Source organism: Bombina bombina, chromosome 6, assembly GCF_027579735.1.
Source record: "Bombina bombina isolate aBomBom1 chromosome 6, aBomBom1.pri, whole genome shotgun sequence".
NCBI lineage: Eukaryota > Metazoa > Chordata > Amphibia > Anura > Bombinatoridae > Bombina > Bombina bombina.
Window position 1 is genome coordinate 690,951,195 of NC_069504.1, and position 14,472 is coordinate 690,965,666.

Below are 14,472 nucleotides of genomic sequence, written 5' to 3' on the forward strand. Positions count from 1 at the left end.
CTCCGCGTCGGATGTCTTGAAGATGGACCGGCTCCGCGCCAGATGGATGAAGATAGAAGATGCCGTCTGGAGGACCACTTCGCCCTGCTTGGATGAAGACTTCTCCCGGCTTCGTTGAGGACTTCGGCCCAGTTGGATGAAGACTTCTCCCGGTAAGGTGATCTTCAGGGGGTTAGTGTTAGTTTTTTTTAAGGGGGTATTGGGTGGGTTTTAGAGTAGGGTTGGTTGTGTGGGTGGTGGGTTTTAATGTTGGGGGGATTTGTAATTTTTTTTACAGGTAAAAGAGCTGATTTCTTTGGGGCAATGCCCCGCAAAAGGCCCTTTTAAAGGCTATTTGTAATTTAGTGTAGGGTAGGGCTTTTTTTTATTTTGGGGGCTTTTTTATTTTGTTAGGGGGATTAGATTAGGTGTAATTAGTTTAAAAATCTTGTAATTTGTTTATTATTTTCTGTAATTTAGTGTTTGTTTGTTTTTGCTAATTTTATTTAATTTTATTTAATTGTATTTAATTTAGGGAATTAATTTAATTATAGTGTAGTGTTAGGTGTTAGTGTAACTTAGGTTAGGTTTTATTTTACAGGTACATTTGTCTTTATTTTAGCTAGGTAGTTTATTAAATAGTTAATAACTATTTAGTAACTTTTTTACCTAGTTAAAATAAATACAAACTTGCCTGTAAAATAAAAATAAAACCTAAGATAGCTACAATGTAACTATTAGTTATATTGTAACTAGCTTAGGGTTTATTTTATAGGTAAGTATTTAGTTTTAAATAGTAATAATTTAGTTAATGATAGTACTTTTTATTTAGATTTCTTTTAATTATATTTAAGTTAGGGGGGTTAGGGTTAATAATATTTAACTAATGTCTGCGAGGCGGGAGTGCGGCGGTTTAGGGGTTAATATATTTATTATAGTGGCAGCGATGTCCGGTTCAGCAGATTAGAGGTTAAAAAATTTATTTTAGTGTTTGCGATGCGGGAGGGCCTCGGTTTAGGGGTTAATAGGTAGTTTATGGGTGTTAGTTTACTTTTTAGCACTTTAGTTAAGAGTTTTATGCTACGGCGTTGTAGTGTAAAACTCTTAACTACTGACTTTAAAATGCGGTACCAGTCTTGACAGGAGAGGGTCTACCGCTCACTTTTTGGCAGACTTGTAATACCGATGCTATGCAAGTCCCATTGAAAAAAGAGGATACGCAATTTACGTAAAGTGGATTTGCGGTATTTCTAAGTCTGGCCAAAAAAGTGAGCAGTACACCTGTACCTTCAAGACTCGTAATACCAGCGGGCGTTAAAAAGCAGCATTAGGACCACCTAACGCTGCTTTTTAAGCTTACCTCAAAACTCGTAATCTAGGTGACTGTCTGTTAAGGTCACTTTCACAGCATCAGAAGACACATACCCATATTTGGAACCCTGACTGCATACACCACAAATACAGGTAGAATACGAGTTGTGCGCTATAGAGGGTAGTTAATGAAGGCAACACAAATTTCGTTATTTCACCCTCCATAGCGCTGCCATTACAAGTTTTTAAAAAGCCACTTTGTGCATGTGATATGGTTGCGATGAGCTCCATACCACACAAAATACAAGCCCTGCTTTGACATGCTCGTTCATGCTTTCCCCATAGACATGAATGGAGAGAGCGTGTTAGAAAGAAAAACTAAGACCTGCGATCGTGGAAGCTCCGTAACGCAACCCCATTGATGTCTATGGGGGAAAACAAGTTACACTTAAACCTAACACCCTAACATAAAACCCATGTCTAAACACCCCTAATATGCTGCCCCCGACATCACGACACCTACATAATGTTATTAACCCCTAATCTGCCTCTCCCGATATTGCCGCCACCATACTAAAGTTATTAACCCCTATTCCCCTGCACCCCAACATCGCCCACACTATAATAAATATATTAACCCCTATTCCGCCGCTCCCCAACATCACCGCCACTTAATAAAGTTATTAACCCCTAAACCTCTGGCCTCTAACATCACTACCACTAAATACACCTATTAACCCCTAAACCGCCAGCCCCCCACATCGCAACAACCTAAATAAAACTATTAACCCCTAAATCTAACCATAACCCTAAACCTAACCCTATACCTAAACCTAACATCCCCTAACTTTAACATAATTAAAATAGAGCTAAATTAAAGTTACAATTATTAACTAAGTAATACATATTTAAAACAAAATACACACTTACCTGTGAAATAAAACCTAAGCTAGCTACAATATAACTAATAGTTATATTGTAGATAGCTTAGGTTTTATTTTTATTTCACAGATAAGTTTGTATTTATTTTAACTAGGTAGACTAGTTAGTAAATAGTTATTAACTATTTACTAACTATCTAGATAAAATAAATACATATTTACCTTTAAAATAAAACCTAAGCTGCCTTACACTAAAACCTAACATTACAAAAAATAAAAAACACTAGATTTACAAAAAAAAAAAAAACTACCATTACAATAAATAACAAACAAAATTATCCAAAACAATACAAAATATTCCTATTCTAATACCCTGTTTAAAAAAAAACAAACACCCCAAAATATAAAACTCTAATCTATAATAAACTACCAAGGGCCCTTAAAAGGGCCTTTTGTGAACCCTTAAAATTGCCTTTTGTAGGGCATTGCCCTAAAGCAGCGGTCGCCAACCAGTGGTACATGGACCACTGGTGGTCCACGAGAAGATGTTGGTGGTCATTGGCACCATCAAGCAGGAATTAATCTCCTCTGATGGTGTCACCCCCTGGCTGGACATCAGTGAAAACCGACAGATTAGGAGTTAAATTACAATCTCCCTATGCATGTTGCGTAGTACTGCACAATTTGCGTAGCTAGATTGTATTTTTAACTCCTCCCACCCGGCGGCCTGCTCAGAGGAAGATGCTTCCATTCAAAAGCCAGCAGAGGTTGGCATAGTCTTTGCTTAAAATAATGGAATTATAGTATATAAAAAAAGAAAATCTTATTTTTTTTTTTCTCGTATTTAATTTATTGTCTTCCCTTTACCTGTCTCTTTGTAATAGTTTACCTAATTCCTTTAGATGGACTTATATCGCTGTGTGTCTTCCTCCCCTCCATCTCTTTTTTCTTTAATTAAATATTAATTATTTTTCATTCTAATAATTTTCCCGCGCACAAAGCCATTCCACCTTAATTCCAGTTATTGCCATCTAGCAGATTAGCCATATCCCACCTGTATTATAATAATTGCCAGTAACATCGGTCGTGGTTAGCTCACATCCATATTTAGAGCTTTCTGATATAATATATTTATGACTCCCATTGTATGTCCATGATCATAAGTAGTTTTGAATAATTCCTAACTGGGGAGGTAACTTGGAAGTCTTGTGGTCCTTTTAAACATTATTCTTTTTTCCCCACTTTCTGCCTCTCTGTTTCCAGCTCAAAAGTTGTCACTCACCCTTCATCTGTCATTTGGAAGTATTCTCTCAGTTCTGTTATTCAGTTAGTTAATTTAAAAAAATAATTCTTAAAAATGTGTAAATATATACATAATGTAAACTTAGCTATGGTTATACTAGTTATGTACAGTATGTGTGAGTATATGTATATATATATATATATATATATATATATATATAATGTAAACTTAACTATGGTTATACTAGTTATGTACAGTATGTGTGTGAGTATATATATACAAAATTTAGACCTCGTTTTTTTGAGGTATTTTGAGTTACCTGTTTGTCTTTTGTGATCATAGTATCCCTATCTGTAGTTTTAGCCCTATTATATGCTCTCTCTACTAGATCGTCAGGGTATTTTTTTACTTTAAAGCGATCTCTGAGAGTACTTGCTTCTATCTCGTAGTCACTTGAACGTGTACAATTTCTCTTCACCCTCCATAGCGCTGCCATTACAAGTTTTTAAAAAGCCGCTTTGTGCGTGTGATATGGTTGCGATGAGCTCCATACCGCACAAAATACAAGCCCTGCTTTGACATGCTCATTCATGCTTTCCCCATAGACATGAATGGAGAGAGCGTGTTAGAAAGAAAAACTAACACCTGCGATCGCGGAAGCTCCGTAACGCAACCCCATTGATGTCTATGGGGAAAAACAAGTTACGTTTAACCTAACACCCTAACATAAACCCCACGTCTAAACACCCCTAATCTGCTGCCCCCGACATCACAACACCTACATAATGTTATTAACCCCTAATCTGCCGCTCCCGATATCGCTGCCAGCTAAATAAATCTATTAACCCCTAATCTGCCACTCCTGATATTGCCACCACCATACTAAAGTTATTAACCCCTATTCCCCTGCACCCCAACATCGCCACACTATAATAAATATATTAACCCCTATTCCGCCGCTCCCCAACATCGCCGCCACTTAATAAAGTTATTAACCCCTAAATCTCTGGCCTCTAACATCACTACCACTAAATACACCTATTAACCCCTAAACCGCCAGCCCCCCACATCGCAACAACCTAAATAAAACTATTAACCCCTAAATCTAACCATAACCCTAAACCTAACCCTATACCTAAACCTAACATCCCCTAACTTTAACATAATTAAAATAGAGCTAAATTAAAGTTACAATTATTAACTAAGTAATACATATTTAAAACAAAATACACACTTACCTGTGAAATAAAACCTAAGCTAGCTACAATATAACTAATAGTTATATTGTAGATAGCTTAGGTTTTATTTTTATTTCACAGATAAGTTTGTATTTATTTTAACTAGGTAGACTAGTTAGTAAATAGCTTTTAACTATTCACTAACTACCTAGATAAAATAAATACATATTTACCTTTAAAATAAAACCTAAGCTACCTTACACTAAAACCTAACATTATAAAAAATAAAAAACACTAGATTTACAAAAAAATAAAAAAAACTACCATTACAATAAATAACAAACAAAATTATCCAAAACAGTAAAAAGTATTCCTATTCTAATACCCTGTTTAAAAAAAAAAAAAAACAAATATAAAACCCTAATCAATAATAAACTACCAAGGGCCCTTAAAAGGGCCTTTTGTGAACCCTTAAAATTGCCTTTTGTAGGGCATTGCCCTAAAGCAGCGGTCGCCAACCAGTGGTACATGGACCACTGGTGGTCCACGAGAAGATGTTGGTGGTCATTGGCACCATCAAGCAGGAATTAATCTCCTCTGATGGTGTCACCCCCTGGCTGGACATCAGTGAAAACCGACAGATTAGGAGTTAAATTACAATCTCCCTATGCATGTTGCGTAGTACTGCACAATTTGCGTAGCTAGATTGTATTTTTAACTCCTCCCACCCGGCGGCCTGCTCAGAGGAAGATGCTTCCATTCAAAAGCCAGCAGAGGTTGGCATAGTCTTTGCTTAAAATAATGGAATTATAGTATATAAAAAAAGAAAATCTTATTTTTTTTTTTCTCGTATTTAATTTATTGTCTTCCCTTTACCTGTCTCTTTGTAATAGTTTACCTAATTCCTTTAGATGGACTTATATCGCTGTGTGTCTTCCTCCCCTCCATCTCTTTTTTCTTTAATTAAATATTAATTATTTTTCATTCTAATAATTTTCCCGCGCACAAAGCCATTCCACCTTAATTCCAGTTATTGCCATCTAGCAGATTAGCCATATCCCACCTGTATTATAATAATTGCCAGTAACATCGGTCGTGGTTAGCTCACATCCATATTTAGAGCTTTCTGATATAATATATTTATGACTCCCATTGTATGTCCATGATCATAAGTAGTTTTGAATAATTCCTAACTGGGGAGGTAACTTGGAAGTCTTGTGGTCCTTTTAAACATTATTCTTTTTTCCCCACTTTCTGCCTCTCTGTTTCCAGCTCAAAAGTTGTCACTCACCCTTCATCTGTCATTTGGAAGTATTCTCTCAGTTCTGTTATTCAGTTAGTTAATTTAAAAAAATAATTCTTAAAAATGTGTAAATATATACATAATGTAAACTTAGCTATGGTTATACTAGTTATGTACAGTATGTGTGAGTATATGTATATATATATATATATATATATATATATATATATATATATATATATATATATATATATATATATATAATGTAAACTTAACTATGGTTATACTAGTTATGTACAGTATGTGTGTGAGTATATATATACAAAATTTAGACCTCGTTTTTTTGAGGTATTTTGAGTTACCTGTTTGTCTTTTGTGATCATAGTATCCCTATCTGTAGTTTTAGCCCTATTATATGCTCTCTCTACTAGATCGTCAGGGTATTTTTTTACTTTAAAGCGATCTCTGAGAGTACTTGCTTCTATCTCGTAGTCACTTGAACGTGTACAATTTCTCTTCACCCTCCATAGCGCTGCCATTACAAGTTTTTAAAAAGCCGCTTTGTGCGTGTGATATGGTTGCGATGAGCTCCATACCGCACAAAATACAAGCCCTGCTTTGACATGCTCATTCATGCTTTCCCCATAGACATGAATGGAGAGAGCGTGTTAGAAAGAAAAACTAACACCTGCGATCGCGGAAGCTCCGTAACGCAACCCCATTGATGTCTATGGGGAAAAACAAGTTACGTTTAACCTAACACCCTAACATAAACCCCACGTCTAAACACCCCTAATCTGCTGCCCCCGACATCACAACACCTACATAATGTTATTAACCCCTAATCTGCCGCTCCCGATATCGCTGCCAGCTAAATAAATCTATTAACCCCTAATCTGCCACTCCTGATATTGCCACCACCATACTAAAGTTATTAACCCCTATTCCCCTGCACCCCAACATCGCCACACTATAATAAATATATTAACCCCTATTCCGCCGCTCCCCAACATCGCCGCCACTTAATAAAGTTATTAACCCCTAAATCTCTGGCCTCTAACATCACTACCACTAAATACACCTATTAACCCCTAAACCGCCAGCCCCCCACATCGCAACAACCTAAATAAAACTATTAACCCCTAAATCTAACCATAACCCTAAACCTAACCCTATACCTAAACCTAACATCCCCTAACTTTAACATAATTAAAATAGAGCTAAATTAAAGTTACAATTATTAACTAAGTAATACATATTTAAAACAAAATACACACTTACCTGTGAAATAAAACCTAAGCTAGCTACAATATAACTAATAGTTATATTGTAGATAGCTTAGGTTTTATTTTTATTTCACAGATAAGTTTGTATTTATTTTAACTAGGTAGACTAGTTAGTAAATAGCTTTTAACTATTCACTAACTACCTAGATAAAATAAATACATATTTACCTTTAAAATAAAACCTAAGCTACCTTACACTAAAACCTAACATTATAAAAAATAAAAAACACTAGATTTACAAAAAAATAAAAAAAACTACCATTACAATAAATAACAAACAAAATTATCCAAAACAGTAAAAAGTATTCCTATTCTAATACCCTGTTTAAAAAAAAACAAAAACAAATATAAAACCCTAATCAATAATAAACTACCAAGGGCCCTTAAAAGGGCCTTTTGTGAACCCTTAAAATTGCCTTTTGTAGGGCATTGTCCTAAAGCAGCGGTCGCCAACCAGTGGTCCATGGACCACTGGTAGTCCATGAGAAGATGCTGGTGGTCCTTGGCACCATCAAGCAGGAATTAATCTCCTCTGATGGTGTCACCCCCTGGCTGGACATCAGTGAAAACCGACAGATTAGGAGTTAAATTACAATCTCCCTATGCATGTTGCGTAGTACTGCACAATTTGCGTAGCTAGATTGTATTTTTAACTCCTCCCACCCAGCGGGCTGCTCAGAGGAAGATGCTTCCATTCAAAAGCCAGCAGAGGTTGGTATAGTATTGGCTTAAAATAATGGAATTATAGTATATAAAAAAAAGAAAATCTTATTTTTTTTTCTCATATTTCATTTATTGTCTTCCCTTTACCTGTCTCTTTGCAGTAGTTTTCCTAATTCCTTTAGATGGACTTATATTGCTGTGTGTCTTCCTCCCATCCATCTCTTTTTTCTTTAATTAAATATTAATTATTTTTCATTCTAATAATTTTCCCGAGCACAAAGCCATTCCACCTTAATTCCAGTTATTGCCATCCAGCAGATTAGCCATATCCCACCAGTATTATAGTAACTGCCAGTAACATCGGTCGTGGTTAGCTCACATCCATATTTAGAGCTTTCTGATATAATATATTTATGACTCCCTTTGTATGTCCATGATCAAAAGTAGTTTTGAATAATTCCTAACTGGGGAGGTTACTTGGAAGTCTTGTGGTCTGTTTAAACATAATTTTTTTTTCCCCACTTTCTGCCTCTCTGTTTCCAGCTCAAAAGTTGTCACTCACCCTTCATCTGTCATTTGGAAGTATTCTCTCAGTTCTGTCATTCAGTTAGTTAATTTAAAAAAAAAGAATTCTTAAAAATGTGTAAATATATACATAATGTAAACTTAGCTATGGTTATACTAGTTATGTAGAGTATGTGTGTGAGCTCAGGCACCACGTCAAGGTCCTTTCCACTGCCTGAGTCCCTAACACAGCCACACCATCATGCGAGCTCACAAAGCCAAACAGACTGAGAACAAAGAAGGGGTGCACAGGTGGATGTAATCACCCAGAGAAAATACAAAACATGGAAGGGAACTGCACTCCAAGACCTGACCAGGTACACATCCTGTGACTCAGCCCTGGGTGCTAAATAGCACTCCAAAAAAAGCTGTGATGTCACCAGAGCCACAGGCAGTTAACCCCAGTCCGGAATGGGTGCAAGAAACAAGGGGGATTACAAACAAAAAGTAATACAACACATAGAAACACCCAGCACTCACCAGCTAGCTCACAGCTAAGATAAAATGTGCACCCCTTCTTTGTTCTCAGTCTGTTTGGCCTTGTGAGCTCGCATGATGGTGTGGCTGTGTTAGGGACTCAGGCAGTGGAAAGGACCTTGACGTGGTGCCTGAGCTTTCCCATTTGGCCAGATGCGGTAACTAACCTTTCCAGTGGTGATTTTATCTTAGCTGTGAGCTAGCTGGTGAGTGCTGGGTGTTTCTATGTGTTGTATTACTTTTTGTTTGCAATCCCCCTTGTTTCTTGCACCCATTCCGGACTGGGGTTAACTGCCTGTGGCTCTGGTGACATCACAGCTTTTTTGGAGTGCTATTTAGCACCCAGGGCTGGATGTTGCTGAGTCACAGGATGTGTACCTGGTCCGGTCTTGGAGTGCAGTTCCCTTCCATGTTTTGTATTTTCTCTGGGTGATTACATCCACCTGTGCACCCCTTCTTTGTTCTCAGTCTGTTTGGCTTTGTGAGCTCGCATGATGGTGTGGCTGTGTTAGGGACTCAGGCAGTGGAAAGGACCTTGACGTGGTGCCTGAGCTTTCCCATTTGGCCAGATGCGGTAACTAACCTTTCCAGTTGTGATTTTATCTTAGCTGTGAGCTAGCTGGTGAGTGCTGGGTGTTTCTATGTGTTGTATTACTTTTTGTTTGTAATTCCCCTTGTTTCTTGCACCCATTCCGGACTGGGGTTAACTGCCTGTGGCTCTGATGACATCACAGCTTTTTTGGAGTGCTATTTAGCACCCAGGGCTGGATGTTGCTGAGTCACAGGATGTGTACCTGGTCCGGTCTTGGAGTGCAGTTCCCTTCCATGTTTTGTACTTTCTCTGGGTGATTACATCCACCTGTGCACCCCTTCTTTGTTCTCAGTCTGTTTGGCTTTGTGAGCTTGCATGATGGTGTGGCTGTGTTAGGGACTCAGGCAGTGGAAAGGACCTTGACGTGGTGCCTGAGCTTTTCCATTTGGCCAGATGCAGTAACTAACCTTTCCAGTTGTGATTTTATCTTAGCTGTGAGCTTGCTGGTGAGTGCTGGGTGTTTCTATGTGTTGTATTACTTTTTGTTTGTAATCACCCTTGTTTCTTGCACCCATTCCGGACTGGGGTTAACTGCCTGTGGCTCTGGTGACATAACAGCTTTTTTGGAGTTCTATTTAGCACCCAGGGCTGGATGTTGCTGAGTCACAGGATGTGTACCTGGTCCGGTCTTGCAGTGCAGTTCCCTTCCATGTTTTGTATTTTCTCTGGGTTATTACATCCACCTGTGCACCCCTTCTTTGTTCTCAGTCTGTTTGGCTTTGTGAGCTCGCATGATGGTGTGGCTGTGTTAGGGACTCAGGCAGTGGAAAGGACCTTGACGTGGTGCCTGAGCTTTCCCATTTGGCCAGATGCGGTAACTAACCTTTCCCGTTGTGATTTTATCTTAGCTGTGAGCTAGCTGGTGAGTGCTGAGTGTTTCTATGTGTTGTATTACTTTTTGATTGTAATCCCCCTTGTTTCTTGCACCCATTCCGCACTGGGGTTAACTGCCTGTGGCTCTGGTGACATCACAGCTTTTTTGGAGTGCTATTTAGCACCCAGGGCTGGATGTTGCTGAGTCACAGGATGTGTACCTGGTCCGTTCTTGGAGTGCAGTTCCCTTCCATGTTTTGTATTTTCTCTGGGTGATTACATCCACCTGTGCACCCCTTCTTTGTTCTCAGTCTGTTTGGCTTTGTGAGCTTGCATGATGGTGTGGCTGTGTTAGGGACTCAGGCAGTGGAAAGGACCTTGACGTGGTGCCTGAGCTTTCCCATTTGGCCAGATGCGGTAACTAACCTTTCCAGTTGTGATTTTATCTTAGCTGTGAGCTTGCTGGTGAGTGCTGGGTGTTTCTATGTGTTGTATTACTTTTTGTTTGTAATCCCCCTTGTTTCTTGCACCCATTCCGGACTGGGGTTAACTGCCTGTGACTCTGGTGACATCACAGCTTTTTTGGAGTGCTATTTAGCACCCAGGGCTGGATGTTGCTGAGTCACAGGATGTGTACCTGGTCCGGTCTTGGAGTGCAGTTCCCTTCCATGTTTTGTATTTTCTCTGGGTGATTATATCCACCTGTGCACCCCTTCTTTGTTCTCAGTCTGTTTGGCTTTGTGAGCTCGCATGATGGTGTGGCTGTGTTAGGGACTCAGGCAGTGGAAAGAACCTTGACGTGGTGCCTGAGCTTTCCCATTTGGCCAGATGCGGTAACTAACCTTTCCAGTTATGATTTTATCTTAGCTGTGAGCTAGCTGGTGAGTGCTGGGTGTTTCTTTGTGTTGTATTACTTTTTGATTGTAATCCCCCTTGTTTCTTGCACCCATTCCGGACTGGGGTTAACTGCCTGTGGCTCTGGTGACATTACAGCTTTTTTGGAGTATGATTTAGCACCCAGGGCTGGATGTTGCTGAGTCACAGGATGTGTACCTGGTCCGGTCTTGGAGTGCAGTTCCCTTCCATGTTTTATATATATATATATATATATATATATATATATATATATATATATATATATATATATATATATATATACATAATGTAAACTTAGCTATGGTTATACTAGTTATGTACAGTATGTGTGTGAGTATATATATATATATATATATACATAATGTAAACTTAGCTATGGTTATACTAGTTATGTACAGTATGTGTGTGAATATATATATATATATATATATATATATATATATATATAGAGAGAGAGAGAGAGAGAGAGAGAGAGAGTATACAGTATTTATAAATGATTTGCCTAATGTCTGCAAATCCTCAACTGTACACATGTACGCAGACGACACGGTAATCTATGCAAACAAATCTGATCTGCTGCAGCTTGAAACAGTGCTCCAAGACCAGTTCACAGAGGTAGAAAAGTGGATCTCGAAAAACAAACTCTTCCTAAACAGTGACAAAACGGTCACAATGATCTTTGGAACGGGACCTAAAATACAAAAATTACAAAATTCCCATCTTCGCATCAAAACAAAATCCAATTGCACGCTGACCGCAGTCCACTCTTTTAAATACTTAGGTATGTTGTTAGACCCCAATCTATCTTTTGGACTCCACATAGAAAAACTTGCCTCTAAACTTTATCCAAATTTAGGTGCCCTGTACAGAAACAAATCTTGCCTCAGCCTTACAGTAAAGGAAAAGATTGTACAGCAAATGCTGATGCCTATCTTGGATTATGGGGACATAGTATATGCACCTGCTCCGCAAACTCACCTTAATAAACTAAATACGTTATATAACTCGTTCTGCCGCTTTGTGCTACAATGTAACTACAGGACCCACCATTGTGACATGCTAAAAGAACTAAACTGGCTGTCGCTGGAATCCAGACGCACCCTCCATCGTTCCTGCCTTGTCTTTAAGAGCCTTTCTGGGAAGCTCCCACCCTACCTGAGCAGAATGCTCTCCCCTGCTATTCCCACCTCCTATAACCTCCGATCCAATAACAGCACATTATTTAGCTTGCCTCAATACAAAAAGAAAGCAGCTCGATCCTCCTTTTCCTACAGAGCACCACAATTATGGAATGACCTCCCTCACACCTTAAAAACTTCCCGAAGCCTAAAATCCTTTAAGAGATCCCTCTATACATATCTCAAAACAGAATGCTCCTGTCATGGTTGATTAAATATTTTGTACCTGCTCTATGTTAAATGTTTGCATATATTGTGTATTATTATTGTTTTTGTATTTTATTGTACCCTATTGTATCAATGCAATGTTTTGTGATCCCAGGACATACTTGAAAACGAGAGAAATCTCAATGTATCCTTCCTGGTAAAATATTTTATAAATAAATAAATAAATAATATATATATACAAAATGTAAACTTAGCTATGGTTATACTAGTTATGTACAGTATGTGTGTGAGTGTATATATATATATATATATATATATATATATATATATATACATAAAGTAAACTTAGCTATGGTTATTATGTTTATACTAGTTATGTACAGTATATATATACACACACATTATAGGGGTTTGTACCTCTTAAAAAAAATTCATGTTAAGGGTCCACGGGATTCAAAATTGTGAGTTTAGTGTTCCCTGAGGTTGGCGACCCCTGCCCTAAAGAAATCAGCTCATTTTCTACAAAAATGCTGCCATCTAATGGTCTTACTAATGTATAGCACGGTTAATATACTGCTGCCATAAAGTGCACGCTCCTGAACTTACCCTTCTTCTTTTCAACAAAGGAAAATCAAATATCCACAACAAAGCAATATCCCTTTAAAAAGCGCACTGACACTCCATATATCTAATCCAAAAATGCCACAGAGTCAGCTCACAACTATTCATAGACCTGCCGGTATAAAAGACTTACTAGTCACTCCTCGGCATCCAGGTCACAACTTGATAGCCGCTGGTCTCCTGCTTGATAGGGTGCGTAGGCATTTCTGAGCTCCAAACTGCTGCACACTATTCAGTCAGTGTCTCACACTGAAATTTGCTCCGCCCGCTCTCCTACTAGTATCAAAGAAAACACTGTGCTGCAAACCGCAGGGGGGATTCCCAATTTCCAATCAATTTGATGATAGAAGTAAATTGGAAAGTTGTTTAAAATCATATGCTAAATCATAAAAGAAAAATAATTGGCTTTTATGCCCCTTTAATACTGTGGCTTGGGTTAAAACTATCTGTTCTCAGATGATTGCTAGCATGTCATGGAGACTTCTCTGGTCACAAAAAGTGGGGCCTTGTTGCTTCGAAGAAAACAATAACAATGCCTGAAAGAAATAAAGAGACATTACACTTAAAATATTATGTGATCCAAATGAATTAATAGCCAGAAATATGACAAAGAGAGACACAGTGGATCTAGACATTGTACAACTGAAAGGGTTAAATACTCATTTATATGTTTCTAGTTTTTTGTAATGTTTCCACTAATCTAAAATAATGGAGAGCTAAGGGTTGGATAGTAACTTATAAACTGATGTACGATTTTTGTTATAAACCAGAGAGACACAGGTGTTTTAATCACTTTTCTCCTCTATTGCAGTAAGTTTGCTTCAAAGTAAAGCAAATACTGCAGTTATGAAGTAGTCCACAAGGTTGCAGCAGTACAGCAGCTTACAGAGACGGAGATAAGCAACATCAGACATGGAAGTCCTGGTGTGAAAAAATTTATTCTAGAGATATTTAAACAATGTTTGTGAGGGAATTGCACCTTGCAAAACTCCCCATTAAGGGCTAAAACATTGGTGGTAGTTATGTTTTTTTTTATACTCATGTTCACTATGTATTAGGGCTAGCGATTTATTATCCAATATAATAATAATAGTAATAATAATAATAATAATATATTATTATATAAACATTTTGGACCAGATTACAAGTTTAGCGCTAAATATCGCTTTCACGAAAGTGATATTAGCGCTCCACTGAGTAACACCAGTACATGCTAATTACAAATTGAGCGCAATGTGAACGCGAGCTTGCTAGGACTCGGAGGCAGTGGGCTCACAAGAGCTTGCTTCCATAGCTTCCAATGGGAGCCTCATTCTCATGCTGTGAGACATGGCATGAGAATCTAGCGCAACGAAGGGGGTAAGTAGTGCAGCAATGGACACCATTTTAAAATATATTT

At 38.1% G+C, this 14,472-nt stretch overlaps 1 protein-coding gene across 1 annotated transcript in view; it reads right to left on the reverse strand.

Annotated features, from left to right (window-relative positions):
* Window positions 1-13,420, reverse strand: part of LOC128663449 (uncharacterized) — a 236,922-nt gene extending 223,502 nt beyond the window's left edge. The window contains exon 1 of the mRNA XM_053717777.1: window positions 13,207-13,420. The gene's annotated coding sequence lies outside the window, so the exon portion shown is untranslated. The remainder of the gene's footprint in view (window positions 1-13,206) is intronic.
* Window positions 13,421-14,472: the final 1,052 nt, after the last annotated feature.